This window comes from Tursiops truncatus, chromosome X (genome assembly GCF_011762595.2).
Source record: "Tursiops truncatus isolate mTurTru1 chromosome X, mTurTru1.mat.Y, whole genome shotgun sequence".
In the NCBI taxonomy this organism is placed as follows: Eukaryota; Metazoa; Chordata; class Mammalia; order Artiodactyla; family Delphinidae; genus Tursiops; species Tursiops truncatus.
In genome coordinates, this window is record NC_047055.1 from 116,015,413 (window position 1) to 116,034,122 (window position 18,710).

Sequence of the window (18,710 nt, forward strand, 5' to 3'; positions counted from 1 at the left end):
GCCAGATGGTTAATATGAATCCCCCTGCACCCCGCACTTATAAGCTTAACACTGCATAGCAGAAATAAGTTTTATTAAAAACTTTTAAAAGCCATTCACTGGGAGGGTTTTTTCGGTGTTGTTTTTGTTTTCTGGTGGTTTTTTTGGCTCGTGGGATCTTAGTTCCCCGACCAGGGACTGAACGCTCAGGGCCGCGACACTGAAAGCGCCGAGTGCTATCCACTGGACTGCCAGGGAACTCCCGGCCATTCACTGTTTGACATTGTGTAACAGGTGTTACTTTACCCCAATACCCCAAAAGGTCCTCAAATGAAACTTTCTTCAAACATCTCTTGAAAACCCACCATCAAAACAACAAAGGCTATGAATTAAAATAATTTTAAAATCTACTGAAAGCAAACATATTATAAAATCAGACTTACTCATTTCACAGTAAGTGGTGATGACCAGTCTAGGGAGAAGCCCTCAATTACTTGACATATTCCTTTTGTGACTTTGAGGGATGTCTTGGGGGGTACTGTGATACAGTGTTTTTTCCTACAAAATCCTCCACCTTTGGACATTTTTGCAAAAAAATGTTTAGTCCAAGTGTTTAAGGTCAGCAGCTGACAAAGTCCATTTTTCTCTCCTGCTGAGCGGCAGCCTTGCTTCTATGCATTAGATTGGCTATAAGAGGGCTCACTCATTGTGTCCACGGGAGAGTCAGCAGAATTGAGACCTCAATGACTGGCTATTCCATTTGGAAAGCCTAGGATATGGATGTGATTCCCACAGGAGACAATTCACTTTTGAATTTTTGCCCCCCAGACAATGATACACCAATACTGTGTTCTCCAGTCAGACATCTCAAGGAAAAAAGTGCCACGAGTCAACTGTCAGAAGTCAAAGTAGAAGATATTTCTCAAGTTTGTCCCCAGCTAATGAATATTTCATCATTAGACCTTACATTATTCTGCACAAATACCTGAGCTTATCAGTTATGTATAGAAACTGATTTGCTTAGTGTCACATTTACTCCAAAGGAAGGATTCACATGGTAAACCTGAGTGAACACTCTAAGAGCAGAATTAGCTGCCCTAGTGACAAGAAAATTTACATTTAAAAAATCTATTTTGAAATTTCATTATACATGCGGAATTTATCTTGCTTTTAGCCTTTCCTCTATGGAACACTGCAACTTATACACAGTCTCATGTTGACACTATGGTTGAGTGTCTAAATATGAGTATTACTGTAATTTATAAGTCATAATCCCTTGTCGGCATTTTAGTCTCTCCAAAGGGCTTCTTGCTACTCCAATAAGATTTTGTTCCATGGGACTTCCCTAGTGGCACAGTGGTTAAGAATCCACCTGCCAATGCAGGGGACACGGGTTCGAGCCCTGGTCCAGGAAGATCCCACATGCCGCAGGGCAACAAAGCCCGTGCGCCACAACTACTGAGCCTGAGCTCTAGAGCCTGCAAGTCACAACTACTGAGCCGGGGCGCCCTAGAGCCTGTGCTCCGCAACAAAGAGGAGACACCGCAATGAGAAGTTTTTTAAAGATATTGAAGTATAACATACATTCAATAAAGTGCACTAATCATAAGTGTACAGCTTGATGAATTTTTATGACCCTGGTCAAGATATAGAACATTTCCAGCATCATGGAAGGCTGTCTTAAACACCTTCCCAGTCAATACCTCTCCCCAGAGACAACAAGTATTCTGACAGCTATCAGTAGTAATGATCTTTGCCTATGCATGGAATTCATACAAAAGAAATTATATAGAATGTACTATTTTGGGTCTGGCTTCTTTCACTCATCATTAAGTCTGTGAGAGCCATCTGTATCATTGTGTGCTGTCATAGTTCCATCTCTTTTTGAATATAACACAATTTATATATCTTTCTCCTACTGATAGCCATTCAAGTTGTCTCTGTTTGGACTTTTATGAATAAGGATACTATGATCAAATGTGCACATGTCTTTGGAAGACACATGTACTCATTTTTCTTGGTTCTATACCTAGGTGTTGACTTGCTGGCTCATACAATACATGCATGTTTAGCTTAAGTAGATACTGTCAGTGTTTCAAAATGACTTTGCCAATTTACACTCCCACCAAAAACGCATATGAAAGTTCAATTGCTCCACATCCTTGCCACCACTTGGTATTATCAATCTTATTAATTTTGGGTATTCTACTCATTGTTTAGTAATATCTTATTGTGGTCTAAGTTTGCCTAAAGAAATTGTGCATGTTTTCATGTGCTAATGGACTATTTGAATATTCTCTGTGTAAAATGCCTGTTGAAATCTCTTGCCCATTTCTAAATTTAGTCACTTGTCTTTTTTGTATTGATTTGTAGGAGTTCTTTATATATTCTGGATATGAGTCATCTTTTGTATACATAAAATGTCTTCCTATCTTGCCTTTTTATTATCTTAAAGGTGTCTTTTGATAAATAGAAGTTCTTAATTTTACTGAAGTCCAGTTTATCAATCTTTTCTTTTATGGTTAGTATTTTTTGTACAATTTTAAAGAAAAAAGTTGTACCTTTTCTAATTTCACTCATAAAACGTAAGAATTGAAAAACATAAAAATATAAGCAAAACACAGGTAAAAATTGAATCCAGCATTCTTATTGATGTGGACAATCAGAAAACTTTAAAGTGCTATAAAACCCACTAGAAGGGCTAAAAGTTCAACAACTAACAACAAAAAATGTTGGTGAGGATGTGAAGCAACGAGAAGTCTCACTGCTGGTTGGAGTGTAAAATAGTACAATCATTTTGGAAATCTATTTGTCAGTTTCTTATAAATTTAAACATTTACCCACCCTATGACCCAAAATCTCGGCTTCTAGGTATTTACTTAAGAAAAATGAAAACATATATCCATAAAAAAAGCCGTGTACAAGAATGCTTGTAACAACTTTAACTATAATAGCCTTCAATTAGAAATAACTCAAATACCCATCAACAAATGAGATAAGCAAATTGTGGTATATTCATACAAGAGAATACCACTCAGCAAAAAAAAAAAAAAAATTACTACCAGCAATAACGTGGATGAGTCTCACAAATATTATAAGTGAAAGCAGACGCAAAGAACACATACTGCATTGCATCATTTCATTTATATGAAGTTGTAGAACTTGCAAATCAATATGGGGTAACAGAAATCAGAACAAGCTAACAAGTCTCAACTCTAGCAAATATTTTTAATGCAGGGAAAACTCTACAGAGGATATGAACAGTGCAGGGAGAAAAATTGTATTGTCGGAAACACAAACACAAATCCCACTGGCAAACAGCTTCAGTATCTATTTGAGAGTATCAAGATAGCAACTGTTATTATTAGCAGCCCAGGGAACATAAATCAAGAGTGGCTGGGTCAGACACTTTATTCTCCAGCACAGAAGGGCATCTGGAAGCTTTTGGCTCAAAGGAAACCAGTCTGCGTGGCTATAGGGGGGATAAAGTTAAGAGAAGGAGGAGGGTTCCCTCTACTATCCAAGGGAGAGGCAAGTCATAAAGGGCTTCCAAAGCCAGAATGCAAACTCTGAGAACTGTCGTAAGCAGTCTTCTGCATTCTCCCCAACCACTTAGCTACAATCACTGCTATGACACAGATTAATCTGAGCTTTCCTTACCGATTATTGTTAGTACGTGCCATCGTGTGACCGTTAAACTGTTGCATTTCAACTTTTAGCTTACATTGATCCTTACTTCTCATTCCTTAATCTATTTTAATTAGACCACAGGCCTTGGCACATCATCTCCTGGTCTGTTCTAGGTATGGCTCCAGATGGAATTATTTCTATGTTATGAGGAAATGGAAAACTAAGGAAAGGAAAACATGGTATCAGTATTTTCTGCTGCAATGTGGAAAGATCTTTTGGAAGGCCTAAGGCCCATTGTTAGCATCTTTGTGGTATTTTGTCTTTCCCTATGAGGTCTACATACAGGAGAGGTGAGTTCATCCAAAAGATGAGACTCAGAAATACCAGCTTAAGGATAAGAAAACTGAGAAAGAGTAAGGCGCCCCTACTGGCAGAAGTTGGCCCAGAACTGTCAGCTAAGCCTTGGCGTTGCTCGTAGCCGGGCCCCAGCGCTCCCCTGGTGAACATAAGCCGTCTCACAGACACCAGCATCACATAAGCCCATGATGGATCAAGATAAAAACAAGACCACCCTGCAATCATGTCTGAAAACAGACGAAAGCGTGAACAGTGTTCAAACAACAAAAATGATCAAACATCCCCTTATCTTGGCTCATATAAGTGATTGCCACTGCTTCACCAGCTACAGCTAAAGGCTCACCCTAGTCTCCCCTCCTTTAGATAAGATTTATTGGGACTTCCCTGGTGGTCCAGCGGTTAAGACTCCATGCTCCCAATGCAGGGGGCCCAGGTTCGATCCCTGGTCAGGGAACTAGATCCTGCATGCCGCAGCTAAAAGATCCCGCACACCGCAACGAAGATCCCAAGTGCTGCAACTAAGACCCAGCACGGTCAAATAAATTAAAAAAAAAAAAAAGAATTATTAAAGTACCCAGTTATAGAATTATCCCCATTTCTTGACAGCACCTAACCCAGAATAAAGCCCTATTTCCTGAACTTTGCCCCAAGTCACCTACTACAAGTCCAAACACTATAATAAATCCTTTTGAACTCCCTCTTATTGAGATGCTCTATGGTTCCCCAATGTGTACATTCACTCTCATTGTAATAAATCAATAAAACCAACTTTGACTCTAGGTGTGTTTCTGATGGTCTTTAGCTAGAGGACGTTAACAGAAGTATAAAGAAATTGAGTGGAATTGCTAAGACAACATGAAGACCAAGAAGAATTGCACCTTGTGTATAATCTGCATAAAGGTCAGTACCAAAAGTCAGTTACATACCACTTAATGAGACTTCTTGCATCTCAATCATTTTTAACCTGAGCTCTTTGCTAGTAGAGGCAGAAACAAACAAATAAAACTTGTCTACCTCACAGAGAAACCTTGTATAGACTATGTGTCTGTTCTAGACAAATATGCCCAGGGGAGAAGTATGAGGTACCAATCTTTAGCGGGTCTGAGCGCATAGACATCCTTGCCAGAAGCTAAAGCTCACGGAAGCTGGAGGACAGTTAGATGAGCCCTGGCGTGATCACCTTAACAGAAAAAAAGTATAGGAGAAAGGCAGAGTGAGATTGACTCCTGGAATGCCCCCTAGCGTTTACACAAGGAGAAAATGTTATCTGTCCCCTAACCTTTGCCCCAGCCTATACGTACAAATGTCAATTTCCTGCAGACTCTTGAACAGTTACAGGCCCAAGGCTCTAGGCAGTTTTGCCAAGACCTTGTCCTTTTGACAGGCTTTCTATACTTTATTTATTTATTTTATTTTTTGGCTGTGTCGGGTCTTAGTTGTGGCACACAGGATCTTCGTTGAGGCATGTGGGATCTTTTGTTGCAGCACGCGGGCTTCTCTCTAGTTGTGGCGTGTGGGTTTTCTCTCTCTAGTTGTGGCGCGCAGGCTTCAGAGTGCGTGGGCTCTGTAGTTTGCAGCATGCGGGCTCTCTCGTTGAGGTGCTCAGGCTTAGTTGCTCCATGGCATGTGGGATCTTAGTTCCCCCACCAGGGATCGAACCTGCGTCCCCTGCATTGGAAGGCGGATTCTTTATCACTGGACCACCAGGGAAGTCCCAACAGGCTATTTATACTTAAAGCTACCATGTGGTAGTTAAAAATCAGGTTCTGGAGTCAGAAATACCCGATTTTAAATCTTAGCTCCATCACTTACAAATTGATCTTGGGAAAGTTCCTTAACACTTTGTGCTTTAGTTTCTTTATCTGAATAACAGAGACAATAATAACTGAACCTACTTTGTGGGCTTTTGTGGATTTAAAGGGCTTCCATAGTGCTTGGCCCACGGTAAGCTTTCAACAAATGGTAGTGACTCCCTATACTCTTAGTCTGTATTTGGAAACAGAATGATGTTGACTATTCCTAATATTTCAATTTTTATTTTTGGAGAGTTTTACATAGATGTCATGTATACTTACGTAGTTACATGGGTACATCATATACACTCAAATACATATGTGTCTGTATCATACATGGGGTTTTTCATGGATACTGGTACTTGAATGGGCAAATATTATCAAATTACAGGGCCCATGTTAGCTCAGGGATGAATAAAAACCTGTCAGGTGCTACAAGTGGCTTCGTAAATTTCCAAATCTTAGTGATGATAAATTGTATTTGGATTTTCCCAAAGTGTTTCCCTAAGCTTAGTAGTTTGCTTCCTTAAAGAATCAGACAGCTCCTCTCGTCACTTTACATTTACCACTAGTTCTTGAACCAGAAGTAGTCGTGACTATCAAAACCAGCCCTCCCCAAAAGTGCTCTGGTTCACAGGGACACCAAAGAGCCACAGTGAATAATTATTTAACTATCGCTAATCATTACCTCTCCCATGGGGGCCTGTTTTAAAGCAGTCCCAATAGACCATAACTCCAAAGTCCAAACAGTGATGATGTTTTTCATTAAAACTAGTTTAGAATGACTGTTGATTAGTTTACTGTGCTTTTTCGAAGGGGAGGATCAGAGAAACCACCTAATACACGGGAAGTGTGAGAGAAGATTCCAGAGCGGAAAAAGATAGTGACCTTGACCAACTGTGGTTAAAACAGCTTGCGTGTGTGAATTTGATAAAAACATATGACCATAGGAATCATTGCTACACTGCCTGTAGATGAGCCTATGTTATAAAACTTCAGAAATGGGCAGCTTTTCTCTGAGGAGCTTAGGAAGCCTCTAAGTGTCCACGAAGGCTTTGGGCAAGTGTTGTAGGAGCCCCGCACATCCCTCAGGCCTTACCACCTAGTCTACTCCAGCTACCTTCCACCTGCCAGTGCCAACATCGCCTTAGGTGGAAGGCCACTCTGCTCATACATAGGACAGGATGGAATTTCCTGGACAGAATGCCATCCAGTAGTAGCCAATGGCTGACAAGAGTTAGCGTATAAATACCCTAGCTGGGTCTCCCTGGTGGCGCAGTGGTTAAGAATCCGCCTGCCAGTGCGGGGGACACGGGTTTGAGCCCTGGTCTGGGACAGCCCTGGTCTGGGAAGATCCCACATGCCATGGAGCAACTAAGCCCGTGTGCCGCAACTACTGAGCCCGTGTGCCAACTACCGAAGCCCGCGCACCTAGAGCCTGTACTCCGCAACAAGAGAAGCCACCGCAATGAGAAGCCCACGCAACACAACAAAGAGTAGCCCCTGCTCGCCACAACTAGAGAAAGCCCACGCGCAGCAACGAAGACCCAACGCAGCCAAAAAAAAAAAAAAAACCCCAGCTCTCGTGCCCCTTCAGTTAAGTAACCTGGGGCATGGGTTTTATACCATTTCTCCGAGTTTTCCTGTAGGATTAAGCTCTAGTTGTCCACAGTGGAAGCTGGCTTGATAATGCATGCTTTGTCAGCTGCCTTCTCTCCCTTTTCACATTTCCCCACTCTCCTACCAGTGCTATCTGCACCTCCCAAATAAACTACTTGCTCTCATATGCTTTGCTCAGATTCTGCTTCTGGGGAAACCCAAGCAAAGACAGGTTTGGATAAATGGAAGCACTCCTGGAGAAAAGCAAATATTTGGCCTCATGCTGATAGCTGACCCTGGGGTTTCAAAGGAAGATCAGTCACTGGGATGGGGTTAATCTCTTGCGGTTCATTCTATTAACCCAACTACTAGTTTGCTGATGAGGGCTCACTTTCCCTGCAGTCACTGGTCCTGGAATCACCCCACCTGCCATGCGGGGAGGGGTGTGTGCGTCAGCCAAGACCTATGTGGCTGCTGCTGAAGCGGAAAACAGTGCAATGTCATCAATCAATGCCTCACACATGCTCTCAGCCGGAGGGCAATTAATGTTACTCAGGACGAAAACTAATAAGGCTGCGGATGAATGTGTTATTGAAGAGACCATCAGATCAGCCTGGCTGTAAGAAGTGACCAGAGGCAGTGGGAGTGCTCCTTGGCTGTGCCTGGCAACAGCTAGTGGAGAGCAGCCTTCTGTCTCAGGCTTGGAGGGGGTCTTGACGGGAAGATCAGTCATCTTCACTACTTCTGCTCTTCTGGGTTATCCCCTCAACAGACTCAGCAAATAGGGTACATTTCCTCCTATGGTTGTGGCTATGTTTTCTTTTTTAAAAGCAAGAAAATGGAATCCCTTCAACGTATTCAGGATATTTTTTGCTAGCCGTTTCCTTTTCTGTCTGCCTTTGGCTCTCTTACACTGCCTGTATCTCTCTCTTCCTCTTCCCTTTGACTCTTTCTCCCCGCAACCCTGCCTCATCTATCTCTGCCTCTGTCTCTTCCCTTCCTCTCCTCCTGTCCCTGTCTCTCTACCTTGCTTTTCTTTCTGCTTCCTTTTTTCCATCTCCTAGATTCTCTTTCTCTCTCTGTGCCCCCTTCCTCTGCTCTGGTTCCTTCGTTTGGTCCTTGGAATATTTTCTCATGTTCCAACATTCTTTAAAGTAGGTTCATTTACCGAGTCCTTGATATATCCCCCAAAGAAAAGCAGTTATGGTTAAAATCTCTCCATGTCATCTGTAGCCAAATAACCCAACATAAAACCAGTTAGATTCATTTTTAAGTAAAATTCCTTCTTGGGCTTTAAAAGCGTGACTCCTAAAGTTCTCTATCTGGATAGACTGTCTGCTTCTCTGTCGAAGCCCCGCTGTACATGCTGAACATTACTCAGGCAGTGGGGTAGCACAAAGTTCAGCCACCTTTTTGAAATAGGATTCAAGTGTTGTCTCCTCCTGTTTGCCTAGAGAGGCCGAAGGAAAAGATAGTAAAGGGTGAAGGCAGCTGTAAAGACCTGCTGTTCACCGCCACCTGGGGCTGTGGTTTAGCAGCAGCAGTTCATAGGTGGGCCTGTGAGGGAAGAGAGGACGCAGGCAGCCTTCATACCAGAATGGAGCCAAGATGCCCACAGGCTAATTCTGACTGGATTTGAGATGCCCCTGATATTGTCCGTCACAAGACTGAGACCGCCCCCAACCCCGGAACCTCCAAATAACTCCTAGTTCTATATCATCAGCCCAAAGGCAGAAGGACTAAAAACCTGCTGGAAAGCATCAAGAGGAGAGAAAGAATTTCCTCTCAAAGTCTCAAAACGATCTTGGAAACTAAAATTCCAAAGAAAGTGAATAAACCGTATGCTATGAGAGACAGTTGACAAAACCATCGATCAAAACACAAATTCACTCAAAATGAAACTGAAATAAGAAAACAGCTTAAAAAAGATTTGCTCATAAGTATGCCTAAGATGACAGGTTAAAAAATAAATTTTCATAAACTAAACAGGAAATTATGAAACAAAGCAGACTTAAAAAAGAGTCAGTACATATGAAAGGAACCGTAGAGAAAACTTAGAATGAAAAATATAGTTACTGGAATTAAAAATAGGATAGGATAGTTCCTCAAAAGATACGATAAACTGAAATCTAGACACATTTGAATAGAGACTTTGTGAACTAGAAAACAGTCTTGAATAATTCATCCAGAATCTAGCACACAGATCCTGATACCAAATATAAAAGATAAGTTATAACGTAGAAGGATTGAGAAATACATAAGCATAATGCAAGTGCCATGAGAAAAAGAAAAAATAAGAGAGGGAAGTTGAAGAAGCAATATTTAAGGAAATATTGATGAAAACTTGCCATAACTGAAGAAAGACTTGAATCTTCAGAACAAAGTTCATTTTGAAACCGAGCAGGACAAATAAAATTATACCACCTTTAGGTACACTGTAGTGGAAATGAACAGCAAGGATAAAGAGAAAATATCTTAAAAGCTACCAAATAGAAATAGATACAATTAGAAAGAGAGTAGGCTTCTCATTAACAATACTTGCAAGAATACAATGGAGTAATATATTCAAGCTAGAAATTTATGTGCATATAAATTCGTATTTAAGAGTGAGGGAAAAATAAAAATATTTTCAGATTTACATAGGCTGAATTTATGACTCACAGACCCTTCCTGAAAGAAATATTAAAGTATATACTTTGGCAAGAAGAGAAGTGAGTGCAGAGGGAATGCTTAAGATGTGTGAAATAACAGTGAACAAATAAGTTGATAAAATATGTCAGTAAGTTTAATTAATGACTTAAAAAGTGTCAGTGAGTTTAATTAATGACTTAAAAAGTAATCATTTTTTATAAACATGAGTGAAACTAAATCTCAAAACAACAATAAAATGGTGGGGGCTGTTCAAGGCATAGTTACAGCATGTTAAAATCTTTGCCTTAGGAAGGAGGATAAGTAAAACTGAATAACTTTTGCTTACAAAAATTTATACTTAAATATGTTTTTAAAAGTTGATGGGGGGCTTCCCTGGTGGCGCAGTGGTTGAGAGTCCGCCTGCCGGTGCAGGGGACACGGGTTCGTGTCCCGGTCAGGGAGGATCCCACATGCCGCAGAGCAGCTGGGCCCGTGAGCCATGGCCACTGAGCCTGCGCATCCAGAGCCTGTGCTCTACAATGGGAGAGGCCACAACAGTGAGAGGCCTGCATACCGCAAAAAAAAAAAAAAGTTGATGGGTGACCTCCAAAAAATAAAAAAGAAATGTCCAAATACAAAATAATAAAAATAAATTTAAATGAGTTAAATTCACCCAATAAAAGACATAGACTATCACACTGGATTAAAAGCAAAACCCAAATCTGCTATCTTTAATTTATAAAATAAACTCCTAAAATCAAATCACACATAAAGGTTTAAAATAAGGATCTAAGAGAAATTAACCAGATTAATAGTAATCAAATTAAAATTTGGGTAGTGATAGCAATATGTAAAGTGGAATTTAATTTAAAAAGCATTGTTAGAAATAAAGAGAAATATAATATTATAGTAACAGTAGAAATCCACCACAAAACATAGAAGGGAAAGAAAAAGGGGGACTTCCCTGGTGGCGCAATGGTTAAGAATCTGCCTGCCAATGCAGGGGACACAGACTCGATCCCTGGTCCAGGAAGATCCCACACGCCGCAGAGCAACTAAGCCCATGTGCCACAACTACTGAGCCCATGCACAACTACTGAGCCCACGCACCGCAACTACTGAAGCCCGCATGCTCTAGGGCCCTCGTGCCGCAACTACTCAGCCCGCGTGCTGCAACTACTGAAGTCCACACACCTAGAGCCTGCGCACTGCAAAGAAGAGTAGTCCCCCACTTGCCGCAAATAGAGAAAGCCCATGCACAGCAACGAAGACCCAACGCAGCCAAAAAGAAAAAAAAGAAAAGAAAAAGGAACCCCTTAATCTGATAAAGATCTATTAAAAACCTACCAAAAATCACATCTACTAATTTCTATTATTGTGTAATACGAGTCATAAACATTGTGTATAAAATTTATATACAAAATATGGGTTTCCCTGGTGCCGCAGTGGTTGAGAGTCCGCCTGCCGATGCAGGGGACACGGGTTCGTGCCCCGGTCCGGGAGGATCCCACATGCCGCGGAGCGGCTGGGCCCGTGAGCCATGGCCGCTGAGCCTGCGCGTCAGGAGCCTGTGCTCCGCAACGGGAGAGGCCACAACAGTGAGAGGCCCGCGTACCGAAAAAAAAAAAAATTTATATACAAAATAAATGTATCTACAAATCAAAGAATAGATTTTTTTAAACAGCTTAACATGATTCTTAAATAGACTTCTGCTCTTTGTCAAAGCCAATACGACGGAAATTTGGGTATTTTACTCACTGTGCTTTAGAGTAGTGTTTGTATCCAGACAAGGTGTTTGATTTTCACAAAAACCTGAAGGTAGTTCAAAATTAGTTCAAGGAAACATGTGCTGAACTTCTTCACTTTGCAATCTCAACATCATACACTTTCTACATGATTTTCTCCTGGTAAAAGGATTTTTCCAATTATATAAAAAATTAATTATTGTCCAGTTGAGAGATGTTACTACTTGTTTACATCAACACTAAAGACCTTTTTAGAATGAAAGAGATCACATGTAAAATTAATACGAGTGGCTCAGTGGGAGATTTTTGCAACATCAAAAACTAGAGTCAAAGGATTAATATCTACAATATACAGGGAAATAATGCAAATCAACAAAAAAAAGGCAGGGGAGATAGGAAAATGGATGAATTATATGAAAATACAAGTCACCGAAACAGAATTGTAACTGGCCAAACAAGAACAAGAAGAGATGCACAACCTCTCTGGTAATCAGAAAAATGCAAAGTAAAATAGCGATACACCTTGTCGTCATTTTATTGTCATAAAATATCAAGTGTTTGTGAAGACATGAGGACTCATGGACTACCAGCAGGGATTTAGATGGGTGCAGCTATTGTGGACAAAAATTGTGGTGTTCTAAGTGAAATTACACATATTCCCTACGAAATGGAACTCCCATTCCTTTGTATAGAATGTAGATGTACTCTTGCGCAGATCCATGATGGTAACTGAATAAGCTTGCTCACTGGAGCTTTGTTTGGGAAAACAAGGAGTTGGAGCAACCTAGCTGTTCATCAGTGGTGAAATGGATAAATAAAATGCATGCTATTCTGGAATTAAAAGCAATTGCACTGTGGAAAGATCTTAAAAACACATTCTCAAGTAAGAAAAAGAAATAGATGAGATCTAGGGACTTCCCTGGTGGTCCAGTGGCTAAGACTCTGCACTCCCAATGCAGGGGGCCCGGGTTCGGTCCCTGGTCAGGGAACTAGATCCCACATGCCGCAACTAAGAGTTCGCATGCTGCAATTAAAGATCCTGCATGACGCAACTAATAGATCCCGCGTGCCGCAACGAAGATCCTGCATGCAGCAACTAAGACCCAGAGCAGCCAAATAAACAAATATTAAAAGAAAAAGAAATAGATGAGATCTGTAAGACAATACCATTGTATAAATTTAAAGATACATGGTTTTTAGCTTGCAAAGATGCATATACATCAAAGGAGAGAGAACAAATACACTCAAGTGGGTTTCTGAGAGGAGATGGAGCCACGGGACTAGTGATTGGTAATGAAGAAAAATAAAACAAGAAAGTGACCATGTACCATCCCATGGTGATAGTATTCTGTGGTCTAGGAAATGAAAGAACTCAGATTTCTGTATCTGGAATTAAAAGAAAAGTGATTGTATTTTGTCTGTTTTTGTTATCACCCTTCATTCCCATTGAACCCTTTTATTAGTACTTTTAATTATACATTGTTTTGTCTTAACATTTTAAGCGAACATTCATGTTAATTGAGGTTAACTTTCATTTTGTCACCTCTTTTCATATATAACTTACTTTTCCTGTCTTACTAAATTGCCTTACACTTGCATGATGTTTTATTTTAAAACATTTACATCCTGAGGGAATAAAAATTCCATGCCAAAGAACTCTCTTTTGTGCTCACGGTAAATTCCATTATCACAGGCTCCACAGGGGATGACAGAGTTTTAATTTATAACCTACTATAAGCACGTTAAAACAATGACACACAGTTCATGCTGTTTGTGTGTATTAAATGAGTCTCTGGATCCTCACTAATAGAGTTGCAGAATATTTGAGATTGAAGATATTGTTTGACTGACCTACCTTATCCATTCATTTCACAGAGAAGGAAGCTGAGGTCCAGAGAGGGTAAGAGACCTGCCTGACACACAGCTGTAGTTGTAGAGCTAAGACCAGACCCATGCAATCCTCTTTACATTTATCCTCCTTGATCAGGCAGAAGTACATTTACCATGAAGCCAGTGAAGCTTAAGCTTCAGGGCCCTAACTTGCAGAAGCTTCTTCCACATCGCTAGTAGTGCCTGAGAAATGTGTTGACAGGGTCATAGGTAAAATTTGCAAAAGCAAGATGTTTGAAATAGAATTAGTTAAGACCACTGTCTCTTTCCATTCTGACTTCCTCTCTGTCACACCTCCCCCTCACGTTAGGGAAGACTGAAGTGGCCAAGAACATTGGATATTTGTAAGTCCGTATTATTTTTCTTAAAGAGTACTCCCACAATACCTGGATCCACCCCAACCTTCATTTATAATGCCAATAATACCTGTTACTGAGTGTTTGTGACCGTCCACGGACATTCTACCCAACCCAGGAATCTGAGAATCACCAACAACTTACTTCTACCCTGTGTTCTGCCCCTATCCCATCCTGCCTCTCTCTCAGAGGGAGTCACTGTATTAATTTTGTGTTTATTGTTCCCTTGTCATTTTGTTTTGTTTTGTTTCATCACATATAGTTATATGCTTTACAATATACAATTGTTTTGACTTGCAATGAACTTTGTGACAGGATCTTGTATTTTACGTAGTCTTCACCCAATGTATTGTTGCAAGCAGCTATGGTTCAATTATTTTCACTTCTGTTTAATGTTCCATTGTACAAATGTATCAAAATTAGTTTACCCATTCTCTTGTCAATGGCATTTGGGTTGTTTCACATTTTTTGCTATTTTGAACAGTGCTATTAAACATTTTTGTACATATTTGTGGATAACCACTTGTAAGTTTCCTTGGGGTATACATCTAGCGGTAGAATTTCTAGTTCATAGAATTTAAGAATATTTAACTTTACAATATAATGTTTTATCATTTTCCAAAGTATTTGGACCAATATATAATGTATGAGAGATGTGTTATATAAGAGATCCATCATTCCACCTCCTTCTCAACACTTGGTATAGCCAGGCTTCCTATTTTTCACAATCATATGTGTATAAAATGGAATCTCCTTGCAGTCTTGTCTTCCCATTTCTTGATTACTAGTTAAGTTGTGCATCTCTTCATGTCATTTTCAAATCTTACAACAACTTGTAAGTTAGGGATTATCATCACGATGTCATAGATAGAGAAAATGTGACACAGAGGCTAAGTAACGCATCCAAGGTCATCCAGCTACTAAGTGATGGTTCAAGGATTCAAACCCAGGTCTGCCTAATCAAAACCCTCACACTTATCAATCCTGTTATATTAACCACTCTATTTCTTTCCTACAGATTGTGAGGAATAAGAATCTTGGAGAAGTTGCTGTTCTAGGTCTTGTAAGATTGAGAACCCAATCACTGAGAAGGCTTTCTTTCTCAAAGTCTGAATTAGTAGCCATTGACCCAAGAAAGCTAATGTCTGTGCACTTTGGGTATTTGCATTTAACAGAACAAGTCTTTGCAGGCGTGGAATGACCTGCTCTATCTAGCCCTCTGGGTTTGTGAAGCAGGTATATTATTCTGTTTGCTTGGTGATGAACTTTTAGACTAATACTTAATCATTTCATAAACACAGAGTGAGGCTTAGGAACCAGGAAACGCAGAGCTGCGAAAAAGTTGGCTTTTAATTTTTGCTCTCTGAACCATTACTCTGGCAGGAAAGAGGGGATATCTTATTTTATAGAGTTGCCAATTACAAAGATGTCTGGAATATGCAATTAATCTACCATAGTTTTTTTGTTTTTGTTTTTTTAATCAGAGCCTCTTTTGCCCTGGGCTCCAGTAACCTCACACAGAATGTCAATGGTGCTAAGACTGAGAAACCTTGCTCACAGATTAAATCTAATTTGTTGCGATCAAAACGGAGGAAATATTCAAATTATATTACTATAAGCACCATGCATATTTTAAGCGCCTTGATTTTGTTTCATGGAGGAAAGGCCCTCAGAGACATGAGCTAGAAGTACATTTTTAAAGTTAACAGGTAATGAACTTGAAATTCAGGATATATCACTGACATCAACATAAGAGATTAGCATAAGATAAATAGCATTAATGGAAATCGGCCTTTGATAGGAAGTAATTAGTTATTTCACACAGAGATTAATCATGGAGAGGTAGCATTTCCTTAAGGGCTGAAAGGAATTAGAAAATTGATCAGATACTTTTTCTCTGCAAAGTGGTAAATACTTAGAATAGCTTTAATAAAGAAATTTTGTTTTAGGTTTCATAGACTTTGTAAAGATATTTAGGATTTTATATTTTTTGTCTAATAGGTGGCTCTCATCTTCTAGAATCCATTGGTATATATGCTCCATGAGGGCAAAGATTGTTTTGTTTTGTATTGCATTGGGTGTTTTGTTTTCTAGTGTTTTCTCGTGATCTAGAATAGGAGTCAGCAAACCTTTTCTATAAAGGGTCAGATAAGAGATATTTTCACCTTTGCAGCATATACAGTTCACATCACAACTGCTCAAGTAGGGTCTTCAGTATAACTTGTAACTGGTTATTGTTTATTTGTATGAAAGCTATTGTTTTCTGTATTTGATTTTATCACCAGAAATGTACTAAAATTCCTTATCATTTGTAACAGTTTTTTAGTTTATTCTGTTGGGTTTTCTAGCAATAATATATATATTATTATATATACTATATAATAATATATAAAATTATACATATAATTTTATCCATGAGTAATGTTAAGTTTACCTCCTCCTTCCCAATTTTTATGCCTCTTGATTTATCCTCTAGTCTAATTGTTTTGGTTAAAAATTTTAAAATAATATTAAGAATGGTAATAAAAACTATCCTTGTCTTGTCCTAGTTTTAACGGGAAAAGCTTCTACCATTTTCCCATAAATCGTAATACTGAGTTTTTGGTTAAATTCTATCATGATAAGAAAGTAAATTAATCAATTCCTATTTTATTAATAGTTCATTTAAAATCATGAATAGAGGGAGACGCAAGAGGGAGGAGATATGAGGATATATGTATATGTATAGCTGATTCACTTTGTTATAAAGCAGAAACTAACACACCATTGTAAAGCAATTATACCCCAATAAAGATGTTAAAAAAATAAAATAAAATCATGAATATATGCTGAATTTATCAAATGCCTTCTCTGAGTCTATAAAAAGTATTATGTGTCATTTTCTTTTGATTTGTTAACCTTCCAATCTCCAGCTTACTTAGTCTTTCAAACATGTTTTTACACTCCCACATTTATACGGTAGAGTCAAACGTCATAGTGTCTAAGGAAATAGCTTCCAGCTCCCACTGATGCCTAGTTCCAATCTCAGTTCTAGCTGCCAGCTTAAACAAGATGCCCATGGCCTCTTCCACAGTTCACATCCTCTTGGATAGAGAGTTCCCTGAGAAAGACTCCCAGTGTCATTTTGTCTTTATTTGTCATCCTCTGGGATTATATTCTCTAACATCCACATTCCCAAGGCTACTGCCAGCCTCTCATACTGTCATCCACTAATTTTATGGTGGGAAATGCTTAGCCACAAGTATTTGCTCCTCCTTTGGAAAGCAGGGTATTTGTGGTGTCTTTGTATTGTGCTTCCCATGATTTCTTTCCCTGTACGCTTCCAGGTTGAGCTTGGCCACAGCAGAAAGTTGCATGAGATTGAGAAGTTCAGAAGTTAAGCAGCAGCTAGGCTTTAGCAGCTATATTTACAACCCTGCTGTAGAGTACCAGGAGAGTCGCCACCGATCTGCCGGCTCGTCTTGTCAGCCGGGGGCAGCACCTGGACACACAGCTCATCTAGCTCCTGACAGCTTCCCGCCTTAGCTCCTCTGGGACAAGCGCATGTGCAGTGCCATGGCAAAGCCAGCTTGCCCTGAAGCTTACCCACGGCACTGAGGCTGGAGGTTGAGAAAGACAGATGCAGCTTCCGGTTTGTCTTGGCTCTCATGTATGCCCAGCTCACCTCCAATTGCTGGTCTGGCTGAACTTCTGGCTCAACACTAGATGCAGAGAAAATAGCCTTCCATGAACTGCTCCACCATCCCCACAATAAACCCTATAATAAACCCGTTACTCTATGTCACGCATCATGTTTTGGCTTCTCTGTTGAACTGTGATTGATTCAGATTTTCTCCTAGAAATTATTTCACCCCTTCTCATTAATGACTTCAGCAAGTCTGCTGATACAATATTATTTGGTACAGAATCACTGAAATTTTATATACTTTATGTCCTAAGTTACACATCAATATTAAAATGTAATTGAATCAGCTTGAAGAAAATCTCTTTGTTTCTCAAGTGCTAGAGAATTATTTTTTTCTGAGGGAAAATGGTCTCCTGAATGGAAGCCACTGAAATTGCTGGTGATGTATACTGACTCAGCAACTCTAATAATCAGATTTCAGTCAAATTACTACATGGCTGTCCTGGAAGACCCTTGATCAAATTCCCTTGTGTGGAAGTTTCAATGGTCCTGGATTGCCCTGACTTAACACTCAATATCTCAATATACAATTAGTGATTTTTTCCACTCTTATGGGAAACAGATAGGACTGGAAATTGGGATTTTTTCTTTTGTACTTAACTAAGTAACACTGTGTGCATGTCCCTAAAGACCGTTTCATGCACTGCAACGAAAGAAACATGTACTGCTTAAATATCTCTGTGAAAGGTTTCTCTCAGCCCAGAGGTGGTGCTAGCCTGCTATAATGTCATAGTTTTACATTAGAGAGGGACCTAACAATCAGATGTTCCTCTCATGAGGCAATAGAATTGCATTTGGCTGATGATGTAGCCCATATTTTCTGCCACCTGCACTCTTTAAGGAATTCATCCTCTCACGGGCAAAACTCTCTGGGTTCATCAATTCCCAGCATGTCTCAAGCTCAGCACTACACACATTTGGAGCCAGATAATTCTTGGGGGGGCTGTTTATAACATCCTGGCCTCTACCCACTAGACTCCAGTAGCACCCACCACCCCCGAGTTGTGAAAACCAAAACTGTCTTCAGACTTTGTGCCGTGTGCTC

The 18,710-nt window shown here is 39.9% G+C and overlaps 1 protein-coding gene and 1 non-coding gene across 2 annotated transcripts in view; one reads left to right on the plus strand and one right to left on the minus strand.

The window, feature by feature from the left end:
- GRPR (gastrin releasing peptide receptor) overlaps positions 1 to 18,710 on the minus strand; it is a 147,811-nt gene that overhangs the window by 71,977 nt on the left and 57,124 nt on the right. The window lies entirely within an intron of this gene.
- On the plus strand, positions 4,348 to 4,420 carry TRNAW-CCA (transfer RNA tryptophan (anticodon CCA)). Its single transcript has one exon. It is a non-coding gene; the product is annotated as a tRNA-Trp (tRNA).